This window comes from Canis lupus, chromosome 3 (genome assembly GCF_011100685.1).
Source record: "Canis lupus familiaris isolate Mischka breed German Shepherd chromosome 3, alternate assembly UU_Cfam_GSD_1.0, whole genome shotgun sequence".
Lineage (NCBI taxonomy): Eukaryota > Metazoa > Chordata > Mammalia > Carnivora > Canidae > Canis > Canis lupus.
The window spans coordinates 83,933,704-83,951,034 of NC_049224.1; the positions used below are offsets into that span (position 1 = coordinate 83,933,704).

The 17,331-nt window shown below is 39.3% G+C and overlaps 1 long non-coding RNA gene across 7 annotated transcripts in view; it reads right to left on the reverse strand.

Annotated features, from left to right (window-relative positions):
• Positions 1–17,331, reverse strand: part of LOC111095306 — an 80,785-nt gene that overhangs the window by 9,336 nt on the left and 54,118 nt on the right. For 5 of the 7 annotated variants that reach the window (XR_005357332.1, XR_005357337.1, XR_005357333.1 and 2 more), the window contains 2 exons: positions 10,678–10,838; positions 8,965–9,110 (listed from right to left, as the gene is read on the reverse strand). This is a non-coding gene — a long non-coding RNA (uncharacterized LOC111095306). The remainder of the gene's footprint in view (positions 1–8,964; positions 9,111–10,677; positions 10,839–17,331) is intronic. The other 2 variants (XR_005357338.1, XR_005357336.1) reach the window with 1 other exon arrangement.

Genomic DNA, 17,331 nt, shown 5'->3' on the forward strand with positions numbered 1-17,331 from the left:
CAAATATTTGCTGAATAAATATGTAAGTTTGACAAACAAAATGCAAAGCATAGAATGTATGAAGATAGATCAACAATGATGCTTACTCTAAGAGTTTCTAGCATTGCTGTTAATCCAAAATCTTACATCATAGATGGCACCAACCGCCTCCCCTTCATTTTCCGCACTCATAGAAATCATTTTAAATGGACCACTATAGGGGCACATGGGTGACTCAGTTGGTTAAGCATATGACTTCAACTCAGATCATGATCTCAGGGTCCGGGGATCAAATCCCATGTGGGGCTCCATGTTCAGTGTGCAATCTGCTTGTCTCTCTCCCTCTGCCCCTCCCCCTCCTTGTGCTCTCTCTCATTCTTTCTCTCAAACAAATAAAATCTTTAAAAAAAAAAGTAAAATGAAATAAAACACATTAACCACTATAATATTCCACTGATTTGTTAGACACATCATTAAAACCCCTCAGAAGACATTGCTTCAGAAAATAGTTGCCAATTGATCCAAGTTGGCAAGGTACATGAGACCCGATTGCCCACTTATGGGACTTACTAATGTATTTAAGGAGATTGAAAGGAATCAAGAAGCAAACCAAAAAAAGAAAGAACCATAGTCTGTTTTATTCCTACTCTTTCTTTGTTTCTTGGGATTCTGTCCTAATGAAGGAAAACTAGAGCATTTGAAGTCAGCAGATGCTGGCTGACAGGTCTCCAGTCTCAAGCAATGAAGAGTAGACCTGTGTGGGTTGAGAAAGGACGGAAAGAATGGAGTGGATGTGTTGGCCTATGCAAACTACTTATTTTGAGAGGAAAAAAAAAAGAAATTTGTCCTATTTGTTTTGTTAAGATAAAATCTGCAAAGACGCCTCTTACACAGAATTTTTCGGAACGAACCATCTAAGACAAATAAGAGTTATGAAAAGCACATCATGCCATAAAGCAAGAACTAGATCATCTCACCCTGCTCTCACAGTGAATTCAGAGAGTTACCAGAGAGAGTATCAGTCACCCATCCTGGTCCCTATAGTTTGAGGATCAGAACTACTTCCAGGAACGATAGCAATCACTTATTGAACACCTAGTTTGTACTAGACAATACATAAAAATTTTGCTTAGTCTATCAAAGTCAAGACTATATATCTTGGAATCATGAATGGTGAAAAGCCATATTTCTCTTTTATTTGTATCATTATTACCACCTGACACATGACAGGGATCAAGGCTCAGTAAGATTAAGGAACTTACGCTTATATCACGTAACAAACAAAATCTGTCCGGTTCCAAAACTAAACATAGGAACCACTATGATATACAGAAACTGCTCAATGTCATTTTTCAAATTACAGCCAGGCAGCTGGGCTAAGACTGAAGCTTCAGAAAACAATATAATCCCCATGTGTCACAGTAACACTTCTGTTTAGGAACATAATACTGACAAGTCTCTGAAAATGAACACCATTCAGCAGACCCAACCTGTTTAATGACGAACAGTGTCCTGCTATGTACAGCTAACATTGGCATATAAAACATTTTATGAGGCCTTTATTGACCTGTTAATGTCACTCCCGGGGCTAACGGAGTAGTACATTATCTACAATGGGACAGTGGAAACCCGTATCCAATGGCAATCACTAGGACTAACCCAGAAACATACAGTTAAGCTGGGCTGGCTGCCATCAGATAAATGAAGAACTTTGGCTGATTAATCTTCCTAGGGCAACAACACAGATAAAGTAGTGCCCTGATGAACTGACTGGCTCTCTTTTTCAAGAAGTAGACACCACTCAGGCATTGGCAAATACTAGATGATTTTACATTACATCAGGCAAGAAATAGGACATTCTGGAAATGTGCTTTCTCAACATTTGGTGCCTCCAAAATAGGGGAAGAAAAAAAAATTCTGGCAGAATTATTTGGAAAGATGAAAAATGGAAGTGCCATTATGAACCCTTTTCCAATGGTAAATAACCAAGCTTTTATTGGATGGATGTAATTAGAGACAGATTTCAGTGCAGCTTGGATACAGCTGCTTCTGTCCTCCTGGCACCAGACTGTTGCTGGATCATTCTGTGGCCATTGGCAATTTAGCCAATCAGTTCCACCTCGGTGCACCCAGCTGACCTCCTTCTTCACTGAGATGATGGACCTGCTCATTAAGACTGCCCAGAATTCCAAAATGAAGACTCAAAATCACAAAGGCACCTTGAAATATACACCTCGGATGACACTTCTATCAGGCTTTATCTTATTTTAGTGTTTGTTCTGGGTATGTTGGTGTTTTAGGAGGCCCTTTGGGAAAAAAATCCTACAATCAGCTGACACCTCTCTGTCACTGAAAGGTAATGGTTTTGCTTCTCCCAAAGATCAGAAAGAATTAAAGTACAATGTCTACTGTCTATTTGCAGGAGGGGAGGTGTGCAAAGGCCTCTGTAAATCATTAAGAAATAGACTATCCACAACAGAGAACAATATTTGCAAATTCTCAAGGGCCTTTCTTCTTAAACCAAAATCGCTTGCTCTTTATGGATATGTAAAATTGGGGGAAAGTTGTCTCTCAATGTCCTAAATATGGTCATATAAAATAATGATCAGATGTCATGATGGTCCCAAAGTTTCTGTGCCTTGAGAGAAGCAGCAACAGGGTAAGAACATCCCTGGCCTCAGATAAGTCATTCGTGGTCTCCACAGGAACGTGGTTACAAGCTTCAGACTAACACTCTGAACACTCATCTTGACAAGAAAGCCTTATCAACACCTGGACCCAAGAATCTTCAGATCAGAGAAGTCCCAGTTTCTGTAGAGTTCTGAAACAATACAAGTAATACTTGGCATTATTAGGAAATAAGGAAGGGAAACCCTTAACCCAGTCTCTGTCCTTTAGCATTTTACAGTTTCAGTCTCCTTATCATCACAAGAATCAAGTGCTCTCTGGTCAGGAGAAGAGAGGCACCACCAATTCATACAGGGCCTAAAATTATTCGTCTCCACCCTACATAGTGAGTAACGAAAGGACTCTGGTCATAGCCCTTGCCTCACAATTTGGAGCACAGAACTGTTCCTTAAAGTTGCTCCACAGATGTTTATGGCATTAAATTACAGTCAGCATTGATATACCAAATGTCCCTTTCTTAGTTTGGAATGGAAAGGGTAACACTATTTTATAAAAGCTCTAAATGTAGTCCTGTCTTTGTTTTCAAGGTGACTGCAAAGAGAAATGGCTTCTTTGTTTTATTGGTACTTAATTCCTAAACATGAGGAGACTGAATATATCACTGTCTTAGGGAAGAGGTCCAGCAAACAGCCATTGGACAGTAATCTCAAGGGGTGACTCGATCAACCTTCAAGTTACTTAGTTATTAGGGGCTATTAGAGTTATTAAGAGTACCCTCAATAAAAAAAATTTATTTACATAAAATCCAAATTCCTTACTATATTAAATACTATTGCAACATAAAAAATGACCCGAAACACGGCAGTTTAAAACGACAATTTACTATCTCACACAGTTTTTAAGTGTCAGAAATCTAGAAATGGTTTAGCTGGGTAGTTCCAGTTCAGGGTCCCTCGTGGACCTGCTACAAGTTATTGGCTAGAACAGCAATGACCCAATAGCTTGACTCGGGCTAGAGGATTCACTTCCAAGCTTACTCATGCTGCTGTTGACAGGAAGCTACATTTGCTCACCATGTGAGGCTCCTCATAATGTTGTTCTCAAGATGGTAACTGGTTCCCCCCATAGCAAGTGTTCCAAAAAAGAGAAGGATAAAGAAGGAGAGCACACATTCAAAATGGAAACTACAATGTCTCTTATAGTTAATCTCAGATGTCACATACCACAACTTCTGCTATCTTCTATTGGTCACACAGACTAACCCCTAGTACCATGTATGAAAGGACCACACAAGAGTATCATCTGGGAGGCTTGCTATCACATTTATCAAGGCCCATAATGCCCAACATGATATCTTCCTTGCCTACTTCTCATGTAAACTATAGTCAAGCAACAGGGCTTTTATTAATTTAATTTTGTTTCATATTAATTCCAGTGTAGTTAACATACAGTGTTATATTAGTTTCAGGTGTACAATATAGTGATTCAATAATTCCACATATCACCCAGTGCTCCTCACAAGTGCACTCTTTAATTATCTTTGATCATCCATTTCACCCATCCCCCCTCTGGTAACTATCAGTTTGTTCTCTATAGTTAAGAGTCTGTTTCTTGGGGCATCTGGGTGGTTCAGTTGGTTAAGCATCTACCTTCAGCTCAGGTCATAATCCCAGAGTCCTGGGATCAAACCCCACATTGGGATCCCTGCTCAGTGGGGAATCTGCTTCTCCTTCTCCCTCTGCCCCTCCCCCGCCACTTGTGCTCTCTCTCCCTCTCAAATAAATAAATAAAATCTTTAAAAATTTTTCACTTTAAAAAAAAGAGTGCGTCTCTCTTTTTTTTCTTTGCTGCTTTTTCTTTCTTAAATTCCATAAATGAGTGAAATCAAGTCTTTTTCTGACTGATTTATTTTGTTTAGCATTATACTAGCTCTATTTATGTCATTGCAAATGACAGGTTCATATTCTTTTTATGGCTAAATAATATTCCATTACATAGATAGATGATAGATAGATAGATAGATAGATAGATAGATAGATAGATAGATATAGAGATATATATCACATCTTCTTAATCCATTCATCTATTAATGGACACTTGGGATGCTTTCATAATTTGGCTATTGTAAATAATGCTGCTATAAACATAGAGATGCATGTATCCCTTTGAATTCGTGTTTTTATATTTTTTAGGTAACTAAGTAGTGAGATTACTAGATTGTAGGGTGGTTCTAAAGAAGGACATTTATAGCAATACAGGTCTACTCTAAGAAGCAAGAAAAATCTCAAATAACCTAATCTTACACCTAGAGGAACTAAAAGAGAAAAACAAACAAAACCCAAAACCAGCAGAAGAATGGAAATAATAAAGATTACAGCAGAAATAAATTATACAGAAACTTTCAAAAAATAAAACAATAGATCAGATCAATGATGCCAGGAGCTGGCTCCTTGAGAAGGCCAATAAAAACATCCAACTAGACTTATTAAAAGAGAGAGAAAAAGAGAGAGAGAGAGATAAAAAAGGACTCACATAAAATCGCTAATGAAAAGAAATAACTATACAAAGAAATACAATTAGAAGAGAATATTATGAAAAACTATATGCCAACAAATTAGACAAGCTAGAAGAAATGGATAAGGTCCTAGAAACATATAAACTACCAAAACTGAGGCAGGAATAAACAGAAAATCTGAACAGACCAATTCCCATCAAGGAGTAATCAGTAATCAAAAAACTCCCAACAGATGAAAGTCCAGGACCAGCTTCACAGGTGAATTCCGCCAAAGATTTAAAGAAGAGCCAATACCTACTCTTCTCAAACTATTCCAAAAAATAAAAAAGGGAAACGTCAAAATTCATTCTATGAGGCCAGTATACTCTGACACCAAAACCAGATAAAGCCACCACAAAAAAAAAGAGAACTACAGGCCAATATCTGATGAACATAGATGCAAAAACCCTCAACAAAATACTAACAAATAAGATCCAATAATACATTAAGAAAGTCATTCACCATGATCAAGTGGAATTTATTCCCAGGATGCAAGGTTGGTTCAATATATACAAATCAATCACCATGATACATCACATCAACAAGAGAAAGAATACATCGAAAGATGAATGGATCAAGAAGCTGTGGTCTATGTATACAATGGAATATTCCTCAGCCATCAGAAAGGACAAATACCCACCATTTGCTTCGACGTGGATGGAACTGAAGGGTATTGTGCTGAGTGAAATAAGTCAATTGGAGAAGGACAAACATTATATGGTCTCATTCATTTAGGGAATATAAAAAATAGTGAAAAAAATGAAAAAAATGAAAAAAAAAATGAAAAAAATGAAAAAAAAAAAGAAAAAAAATGAAAAAAAATAAAATAAAAAAATAAAAAATAGTGAAAGGGAATAAAGGGGAAAGGAGAGAAAATGAGTGAAAATATCAGTGAGGGTGATAAAACATGAGAGACACCTAACTCTGGGAAATGAACAAGGGGTAGTGGAAAGGGAGGTGGGCAGGGGGTTGGGGTGACTGGGTGACGGGCACTGAGAGGGGAACTTGGTGGGATGAGCACTGGGTGTTATGCTATATGTTGGCAAATTGAACTCCAATTAAAAAAAAGAAAAAAAGAAAGAAAGGAATGTCCCCTCAAAATTAAAAAAAATTAAAAAAATAAACAAGAGAAAGAATAAAAACCATATGATCATTTCAATAGATGCAGAAAAAAAAGCATTTGACAGAGTATAACATCTGTTCCTGATAAAAACCCTCAACAGAGTAGATTTAGGGGGAACATACCTCAACGTCATAAAGGCCATATATGAAAAACCCATAGTGAACATCATACTCAATGGGGGAAAACTGGGAGCCTTTCCCTTCAGGGAACAGGACAGGTCTACTCTCACCACTTCTACTCAACACAGTACTGGAAATCCTAGCCACAGCAATCGGACAACAAAAAGAAATAAAAGGTAACACGGCCTTTTGGCAGTTCTTAGAACACCCCGAAATGTTTCCTTCCTTGGTTTCTCTTTATATGCTCTTCCTTATGCCTGGAAGGATTCTCATCAGTTCTCCAAATGGAAAATTGTTCTCACCCATTTAAACACCATCTTCTCAGATAGGCCTCCTCAAGCCATCTACTTGAAAGAATTTCCTCCATCTGATGTTCTTTCTGTCTTTCGTAGCACATTTACTTTTACTCAGGTATCTACTTGCCTGTCGCCTTTTTCTAAATATAATAAGCCTCGTAAAGGCAGGGACCCTGTCTGTCATGTCCACAGCTGAATCTCCATTGCCTGCCACAAAACCGGTGCTCAATAAATATTTGTTGTCTGAATGAAAAAAGCAGAGTCCACAGTTCATCCCAGTCACTATCTTGTTCTCTAACCACCTTGACTCATGCCTATACAGTGGGCGAGAGGACATTTCCCCAAGGCAAGCATCAAACAAAACCTTAAGATCCTTATTTGCTGCCACATTCCCCCATCTCACAACTCAGCTTCCATTAAATGGTCCCAGACAACAGAGTCCAAACTGGTTCAGCACCCTTAAGATTTCTCTCACCACCTTCTGCTGTGGTATCAGGCTCTTCTCTGAAAGCCTCTGGAAAGTCAAACCACAATCAACCCACCATCTTCCAGCTAAACTAGCCTCTTTGGACCTGTGGCAGGCATCTTGCTTCTACCCGGTTGCCACATACTCCGTTTCTACTGCTCAGACCAATATCTTTAGTGCCTTCTGTCTGTGTGAGCTCTCCAATTCAGCATTACCCACGGATATCAAATTCCTGATCTTTCTCAGCTTCTCATCCTATAGATTTGTGTCAAGCCTGGCTCCACACCCACACTCAACCAGAACTCCCAGAATCTGTGCCGGGGCCCAGCAATCAAGCATCAGGCTGAATCTGAACAATGTAAGAAGTTCAGACAACCGGTTACTCCTTGTTTTTCTATGGCCTCTTGCTCTCTAGGGATCTCGTTATCATTTGAAGTCCCATATACAAGGCTTTTAAATGCGGAAATTCTTTGAGTTTATCTTTCTTCTATTGGTTTTAGTTAGGGCACAAGTGCTGATCTTAACCAGGTGCAGGATACGCAGAAACACTTTATCAGATGGTCTATGCCTTCAACCCTAATTCTATACTGCAAAGTGAAATCTGCCAGTAGACCCAGGGTCAAGCCCAAATTCTAAATTTACCCTCAGTTTCCCGATCCATGAAGTAACAATATAAGCTTAGATGTTCTCCAAAACCTTCCTAAATTTTGAAAGTGTAATATACAATGTCAAGTCACAGGTGGCTTTCCTTAGTTTCTCTATCTCTGATCTTTCAGGTACCTCTGAAACAGATGCCAGTTCCTTCAGCCACTCGCATGAGATCCAAAGCTCCAGTTCTCCCCTTCATATGCATTCCCTCCATCTAATAGCCTTCAAGCTCTGCCTGGATCCTTCCTTCTCCTTCTTTCCTCAAAGATGCCTTTGAAGCAGCTTCTCCAAACTGGAATGGTTCCACATCCCGAGACTTGTACTCCCCTCCAGAAATCTTTGTACTTGTACTGTACAAATCACCTTTGCCACGGTTGCTCCTGCTCAGTGGCACAGCTCAACTTTCTAGTCAACTAAGATAGTCAGGGAAGGCCAAAGGGTTTCTTTATTACACTTTCCTATTAACATCCAAGGCCAAAGGGTTTCTTTATTAACGCCTTTCTATTAACATCCAAGGCCAGAAAGGAAAAATAAGAAAATTAATCCATTTAATCTGAAGGCCAAAATTATAGATACAAAATATAGATCTATAGATACTACATCTATATCTATCTTTCTAACTCATTATTGGAAGGTATTTCAAAGCACACTTTTTAAATCAGTTTACATGAAACGTTCTCAACTGTCTGCTTTCATGTTAAATAACCAAGAACTCTTACACAAGTTTTGGACTCTCAGAATTAGAGCTGGAGTCACTCTTGGGAATTGTTAAATACTTGTTAAGTACAAAAGCAAATCATAAAATAACAGTCTGAACATATCACATTCTGTTTCCAACGTTACCTGAGCCTTGCATTGCTCTCTGTCATATTTTTGGGCATATATGGAAATCAAAAGAAGAAACTATGTTGCCTTTACTAGTGAGCAAAGTATCTTTTTTATAATGTTTAATTTAACAGTGGTGACTAAATCCCACTCTTTTAAACCTTTTACATAAACACAAACACACACACACACACACACACACACATACATACGCGCATATATTAGAAAACCTTCCAGGGAAAATTTCCAGCTAATACTATCACAAAACATTCAAACACAATCTGCTTTCATTAAAAATACAGTAATTCTACTCATTTTTCACATACCTCAGGAAACTTTTCAAATTTGTGGAGTAAGGAAAGGTTGCTTTTCCTCAGCCTGAACCCCGTTTCTCCACATTCTCTTAAAACAACTTGTGTCAGAAAATACTTTTTTAATCTTCTTTTTTATTAAATCCTTACTGATATTTTTTCTGTAGAAAAACCAAGAGATATCATTCAGTCTGTAGTTAAAGAAGCCCACTTGTGCATTCCTATCAGAGGTTTTAAACTAAGAGGATTTCATCAAAATCTATCATGAGTCTCTCCGTTATGCAACATACCAAGAGAAATGAAGTGTCTCAAAATTATCTCCTCTTGAGTACCAGTCCCGTCTGCTTCCTACCACACACATTTTGGCTATATCATCATCTGTTTAAATTCATTAATTGTTTTACTTTTCTTTTGCTAATGGTTATTAATCTGCCTTCAAGATAGGTTAAAGTCATGCAAGCAAATGAACATCTCAAGGCAGGAAATCCATTTCACAAGCCTGCTTTATTGTCATGACTTATCTAGTTATTTTTAATAAAATGGTGATTATTTAAAGGACTGGTTAGAAAGAGCCAAGTACTTTGGTAAAATTAAAAACAGTTCCATTAGTAGGGTATTAAGCACATATGAGAAATGTGATTTTCTTAGTATTAGATATCTCTAGTTTTAAATATAGATACAGACGAAGGCACAGGTTATAGATCAAGCTTTGTAAAATAACCATTTGCATTAGGATAAGAGAATAAAGCAAGTCGTTGTTTTACTTTACTGAGTATATCAAGCTATTTCGTACATTAAATATCAATTGTTTCACCCTGAAAAAGAAACAGGTATCATGTGTCCCAAATGTTAAGAAAAACAAAAGAGAGAAAGCTGTCAGTAAAAAGGAAGGACTAGGGAGGTCTGGGTGGCTCAGTGGTAGAGTGTCTGCCTTCAGTTCAGGGCATGATCCCAGGGTCCTGGGATCCAGTCCCGCATCAGGGCCCCTGCAGGGAGCCTGCTTCTCCCTCTGCCTATGTCTCCGTCTCTCTCTCTCTGTATGTCTCTCATGAATAAATAAAGTCTTTAAAAAATAAAAAAGGGTTAAAATGGGGAAAAATGGTAACAATTTTTAAAACCTTGATTTACTGAAACTATTCTCATTTTCATTTCTGATTCTCTTATAACCAGAACCTATGATAAGCCACAGGTGTTTTTGCATTGCCCACATATCTTCCCCCAAACTCAGTTCTAGATCTCTTTCTTTCCTCCTTCTGTAGCTATGCTTCATTCAGTTCCATGGAATTCACCTGCTTCCATGGCTTTAATGACCATGGCTATGTCTCCCCAGCCGCTTCTCGAAGCATTGCCAGGACAGTTCTGCTTGGAATTCATGTCAACACATCAAAAGGCACTCTTGTTGCCTTCTATTCCAAACAGTCTAACCTCATCTCAATTTTCCTAGAAATCACCATATTTATGTCTATCTAGTTTGGATTCTTGAAATTAATTTTTCGTCTACTTATCCGTCTTGTCTACAGATCAGTTTCCAGACTAGAGTTTCAGCAGTGTGATTGTTCTTAACCCACTTTTCCCTTTTCAGTAGTCAGTCAGCATCATAGTCCCAGCTACTGTTATTTAGTTATCCTAAACTACTTAAGCTGCTACTTTCTGAGCCCTAACTCCTGACTCCCAAGGGACTGCCATCAATGGATTAGGACTTTATTAAAAGATGTCAAAGTCACATACATGATAGTTCTTGTAGAAGGATGTTTTCTTCCTGAGTTTTTGTCAGGCTCCTGGGCTTTCTCTGCCTGTGATTATGGCGGTGATCCACTGTTTCCTCTTCCAGAATATCCAGAAAATTTGCATTTTCCAAACTCCCTTGCAGCTGGTTTGAGACCATTTGGCTGAGTTCCAGCCAGTGGAATGAAATGGGAATTACATAGTTATTTTCCCTACCTGATGCTTAAAACATCCCATATGATACCTCATATGTTTCTATGGTCATACTGGCAGTCACCTGTCCCAGAAGATACAGCAAACAGATGGAGGAGAGCCACCCTAACTCCATTAGACTATAGTAGAATAAAGAAATGAATGTATATAATGTTCAGCTCCTGAAATTCAGGGGTTTCTTGTTACAGCAAGTGGCATTGTGACCCACCATTTCATTCTACCTCCCAATACACAGGCCCTTTGGTGAGATGGCCAAAGACTTTGGGAACAAAGGTCAGTAACTTTCTTAATCTATGTTCATTCTTAATGAGGGACAAAAACTGGAGAAAAAAGCAGGCCATCAAAATGGGATCCACAGCAAGAAATCATAGGGATATGTGATACAGTCAGCATACTGCAAAGCAATACACAGGACTGGCTGCAGGCATCCTATAAACATTTACCATTTCTACCCTACAAGGACCAAGAAACTCTCCCCAGAACCCCTCCCATCTTATAACTGAAATAAAATGTCGAAACTCTATCCCTTCATAGCCTATCTTGTTTCTGACTCTTCTAATTCCCTCCAGACTGTCTCATTGGTTTGGACTCTTTGTCTTGCTCTGGATTTCAGCTTATTCCAGAAACCTCCTTTTAGATCTTCTTGGGACTCCAGGCTCTATAGGGCCAGCCTTGCTCCACAGCCAGCTCAGGATCTGTGAACTCCAACCCGGCCCTCGAGATCCAGGGTACAACAGCCCCCACTTGTTAGTTCTGAAGCATTTCAGTCTCACTCAGGACCCTTAACCCTGCCCACATGTCTGTAAATAGCCCCATCATTAAACCATCTTCAAAATATGATTCAAATTTCTGTTTTCTACCAGGAATTTAGCAAAAAAGGAAGGAAAGAGGGAAGGAAGGAAGGAAGGAAGGAAGGAAGGAAGGAAGGAAGGAAGGAAGGAAGGAAGGAAGGAAGGATGAGCGAGAGAAGGAAGAAGGAAGGGCCTCAGACGAAAGAAGAAGAAGCCATCCATCCCTCCCTCTCCTCCCTCCCTCCCTCTCCATCCCCTTCCTTACTTCCTTATTCATCCTCCTTCTTCCTTCCTTCCGTCCTTCCTTCCTTCACCCTTCCTTTCCTCCACTCCTCCCTCCCCTCCCCTCCCTCCTCCCTCCCTCCCTTCCACTCCCCCCCTCCCCTCTCCCTTCCACTCCCTCCCTCCCAAAGAAAAGGGCAAGCAGAAGCATTATAGTCTTTGTAGATTTGGCCATTATAAATCTGGAGACATGTGTGGTCCAATCACAACACCCCATTCAAGACAAAACAGCACAAATGCCAAAATGACTAAAATAAGTAGTTTTTTTTTAATTTATTTTTTATTGGTGTTCAATTTACTAACATACAGAATAACACCCAGTGCCCGTCACCCATTCACTCCCACCCCCCACCCTCTTCCCCTTCTACCACCCCTAGTTCGTTTCCCAGAGTTAGCAGTCTTTACGTTCTGTCTCCCTTTCTGATATTTCCCACACATTTCTTCTCCCTTCCCTTATATTCCCTTTCACTATTATTTATATTCCCCAAATGAATGAGACCATATAATGTTTGTCCTTCTCCGACTGACTTACTTCACTCAGCATAATACCCTTCAGTTCCATCCACGTTGAAGCAAATGGTGGGTATTTGTCATTTCTAATAGCTGAGTAATATTCCATTGTATACATAGACCACATCTTCTTTATCCATTCATCTTTCGATGGACACCGAGGCTCCTTCCACAGTTTGGCTATCGTGGCCATTGCTGCTAGAAACATCGGGGTGCAGGTGTCCCGGCGTTTCATTGCATTTGTATCTTTGGGGTAAATCCCCAACAGTGCAATTGCTGGGTCGTAGGGCAGGTCTATTTTTAACTGTTTGAGGAACCTCCACACAGTTTTCCAGAGTGGCTGCACCAGTTCACATTCCCACCAACAGTGTAAGAGGGTTCCCTTTTCTCCGCATCCTCTCCAACATTTGTGGTTTCCTGCCTTGTTAATTTTCCCCATTCTCACTGGTGTGAGGTGGGATCTCATTGTAGTTTTGATTTGTATTTCCCTGATGGCCAGTGATGCAGAACATTTTCTCATATGCATGTTGGCCATGTCTATGTCTTCCTCTGTGAGATTTCTGTTCATGTCTTTTGCCCATTTCATGATTGGATTGTTTGTTTCTTTGGTGTTGAGTTTAATAAGTTCTTTATAGATCTTGGAAACTAGCCCTTTATCTGATATGTCATTTGCAAATATCTTCTCCCATTCTGTAGGTTGTCTTTGAGTTTTGTTGACTGTATCCTTTGCTGTGCAAAAGCTTCTTATCTTGATGAAGTCCCAATAGTTCATTTTTGCTTTTGTTTCTTTTGTCTTCGTGGATGTATCTTGCAAGAAGTTACTATGGCCGAGTTCAAAAAGGGTGTTGCCTGTGTTCTTCTCTAGGATTTTGATGGAATCTTGTCTCACATTTAGATCTTTCATCCATTTTGAGTTTATCTTTGTGTATGGTGCAAGAGAGTGGTCTAGTTTCATTCTTCTGCATGTGGATGTCCAATTTTCCCAGCACCATTTATTGAAGAGACTGTCTTTCTTCCAATGGATGGTCTTTCCTCCTTTATCGAATATTAGTTGCCCATAAAGTTCAGGGTCCACTTCTGGATTCTCTATTCTGTTCCACTGATCTATGTGTCTGTTTTTGTGCCAGTACCACACTGTCTTGATGACCACAGCTTTGTAGTACAACCTGAAATCTGGCATTGTGATGCCCCCAGATATGGTTTTCTTTTTTAAAATTCCCCTGGCTATTCGGGGTCTTTTCTGATTCCACACAAATCTTAAAATAATTTGTTCTAACTCTCTGAAGAAAGTCCATGGTATTTTGATAGGGATTGCATTAAACGTGTATATTGCCCTGGGTAACATTGACATTTTCACAATATTAATTCTGCCAATCCATGAGCATGGAATATTTTTCCATCTCTTTGTGTCTTCCTCAATTTCTTTCAGAAGTGTTCTATAGTTTTGAGGGTATAGATCCTTTACATCTTTGGTTAGGTTTATTCCTAGGTATCTTATGCTTTTGGGTGCAATTGTAAATGGGACTGACTCCTTAATTTCTCTTTCTTCAGTCTCATTGTTAGTGTATAGAAATGCCACTGACTTCTGGGCATTGATTTTTTATCCTGCCACGCTACCGAATTGCTGTATGAGTTCTAGCAATCTTGGGGTGGAGACTTTTGGGTTTTCTATGTAGAGTATCATGTCATCGGCGAAGAGGGAGAGTTTGACTTCTTCTTTGCCAATTTGAATGCCTTTAATGTCTTTTTGTTGTCTGATTGCTGAGGCTAGGACTTCCAGTACTATGTTGAACAGCAGTGGTGAGAGTGGACATCCCTGTCTTGTTCCTGATCTTAGGGGAAAGGCTCCCAGTGCTTCCCCATTGAGAATGATATTTGCTGTGGGCTTTTCATAGATGGCTTTTAAGATGTCGAGGAATGTTCCCTCTATCCCTACACTCTGAAGAGTTTTGATCAGGAATGGATGCTGTATTTTGTCAAATGCTTTCTCTGCATCCAATGAGAGGATCATATGGTTCTTGGTTTTTCTCTTGCTGATATGATGAATCACATTGATTGTTTTACGGGTGTTGAACCAGCCTTGTGTCCCAGGGATAAATCCTACTTGGTCATGGTGAATAATTTTCTTAATGTACTGTTGGATCCTATTGGCCAGTATCTTGTTGAGAATTTTTGCATCCATGTTCATCAGGGATATTGGTCTGTAATTCTCCTTTTTGGCGGGGTCTTTGTCTGGTTTTGGAATTAAGGTGATGCTGGCTTCGTAGAACGAATTTGGAAGTACTCCATCTCTTTCTATCTTTCCAAACAGCTTTAGGAGAATAGGTATGATTTCTTCTTTAAACGTTTGATAAAATTCCCCTGGGAAGCCATCTGGCCCTGGACTCTTGTGTCTTGGGAGGTTTTTGATGACTGCTTCAATTTCCTCCCTGGTTATTGGCCTGTTCAGGTTTTCTATTTCTTCCTGTTCCAGTTTTGGTAGTTTGTGGCTTTCCAGGAATGCGTCCATTTCTTCTAGATTGCCTAATTTATTGGCGTATAGCTGTTCATAATATGTTTTTAAAATCGTTTGTATTTCCTTGGTGTTGGTAGTGATCTCTCCTTTCTCATTCATGATTTTATTAATTTGAGTCTTCTCTCTCTTCTTTTTAATAAGGCTGGCTAATGGTTTATCTATCTTATTAATTCTTTCAAAGAACCAACTCCTGGTTCTGTTGATCTGTTCCACAGTTCTTCTGGTCTCGATTTCGTTGAGTTCTGCTCGAATCTTTATTAACTCCCTTCTTCTCTTGGGTGTAGGATCTATTTGCTGTTTTTTCTCTAGCTCCTTTATGTGTAAGGTTAGCTTTTGTATTTGAGTTCTTTCCAGTTTTTGAATGGATGCTTGTATTGCGATGTATTTCCCCCTTAGGACTGCTTTTGCTGCATCCCAAAGATTTTGAACGGTTGTATCTTCATTCTCATTAGTTTCCATGAATCTTTTTAATTCTTCCTTAATTTCCTGGTTGACCCTTTTATCTTTTAGCAGGATGGTCCTTAACCTCCACGTGTTTGAGGTCCTTCCAAACTTCTTGTTGTGATTTAGTTCTAATTTCAAGGCATTATTGTCCGAGAATATGCAGGGGACAATCCCAATCTTTTGGTATCGGTTCAGACCCGATTTGTGACCCAATATGTGGTCTATTCTGGAGAAAGTTCCATGTGCGCTTGAGAAGAATGTGTATTCAGTTGAGTTTGGATGTAAAGTTCTGTAGATATCTGTGAAATCCATCTGGTCCAGTGTATCATTTAAAGCTCTCGTTTCTTTGGAGATGTTGTGCTTAGAAGACCTATCGAGTATAGAAAGAGCTAGATTGAAGTCACCAAGTATAAGTGTATTATTATCTAAGTATTTCTTCACTTTGGTTAATAATTGATTTATATATTTGGCAGCTCCCACATTCGGAGCATATATATTGAGGATTGTTAAGTCCTCTTGTTGAATAGATCCTTTAAGTATGATATAGTGTCCCTCTTCATCTCTCACTACAGTCTTTGGGGTAAATTTTAGTTTATCTGATATAAGGATGGCTACCCCTGCTTTCTTTTGAGGACCATTCGAATGGTAAATGGTTCTCCAACCTTTTATTTTCAGGCTGTAGGTGTTCTTCTGTCTAAAATGAGTCTCTTGTAGACAGCAAATAGATGGGTCCTGCTTTTTTATCCAGTCTGAAACCCTGCGCCTTTTGATGGGGTCATTAAGCCCGTTCACATTCAGAGTTACTATTGAGAGATATGAGTTTAGTGTCATCATGATATCTATTCAGTCTTTGTTTTTGTGGACTGTTCCACTGAACTTCTTCTTAAAGGGGAATTTTAAGAGTCCCCCTTAAAATTTCTTGCAGAGCTGGTTTGGAGGTCACATATTCTTTTAGTTGCTGCCTGTCTTGGAAGCTCTTTATCTCTCCTTCCATTTTGAATGAGAGCCTTGCTGGATAAAGTATTCTTGGTTGCATGTTCTTCTCATTTAGGACCCTGAATATATCCTGCCAGCCCTTTCTGGCCTGCCAGGTCTCTGTGGAGAGGTCTGCTGTTACCCTAATACTCCTCCCCATAAAAGTCAGGGATTTCTTGTCTCTTGCTGCTTTAAGGATCTTCTCCTTATCTTTGGAATTTGCAAGCTTCACAATTAAATGTCGAGGTGTTGAACGGTTTTTATTGATTTTAGGGGGAGATCTCTCTATTTCCTGGATCTGAATGCCTGTTTCCCTTCCCAGATTAGGAAAGTTTTCAGCTATAATTTGTTCAAATACATATTCTGGCCCTCTGTCCCTTTCGGCGCCCTCGGGAACCCCAATTAAACGTAGGTTTTTCTTCCTCAGGCTGTCGTTTATTTCCCTTAATCTATCTTCATGGTCTTTTAATTGTTTGTCTCTTTTTTCCTCAGTTTCCCTCTTTGCTATCAACTTGTCTTCTAGGTCACTCACTCGTTCTTCCACCTCGTTAACCCTCGTCGTTAGGACTTCTAGTTTGGATTGCATCTCATTCAATTGATTTTTAATTTCTGCCTGATTAGCTCTAAATTCTGCAGTCATGAAGTCTCTTGAGTCCTTTATACTTTTTTCTAGAGCCACCAGTAGCTGTATAATAGTGCTTCTGAATTGGCTTTCTGACATTGAATTGTAATCCAGATTTTGTAACTCTGTGGGAGAGAGGACTGTTTCTGATTCTTTCTTTTGAGGTGAGGTTTTCCTTCTAGTCATTTTGCTCAGTGCAGAGTGGCCAAAAGCAAGTTGTATTGGGAAAAAGAGAAAAAGAGAGGAGAGAAAGAAGGAAAGAAAAGAGAAAGAGAAAAAGAAGGGAAGAGAAAAAAAAACGAAAG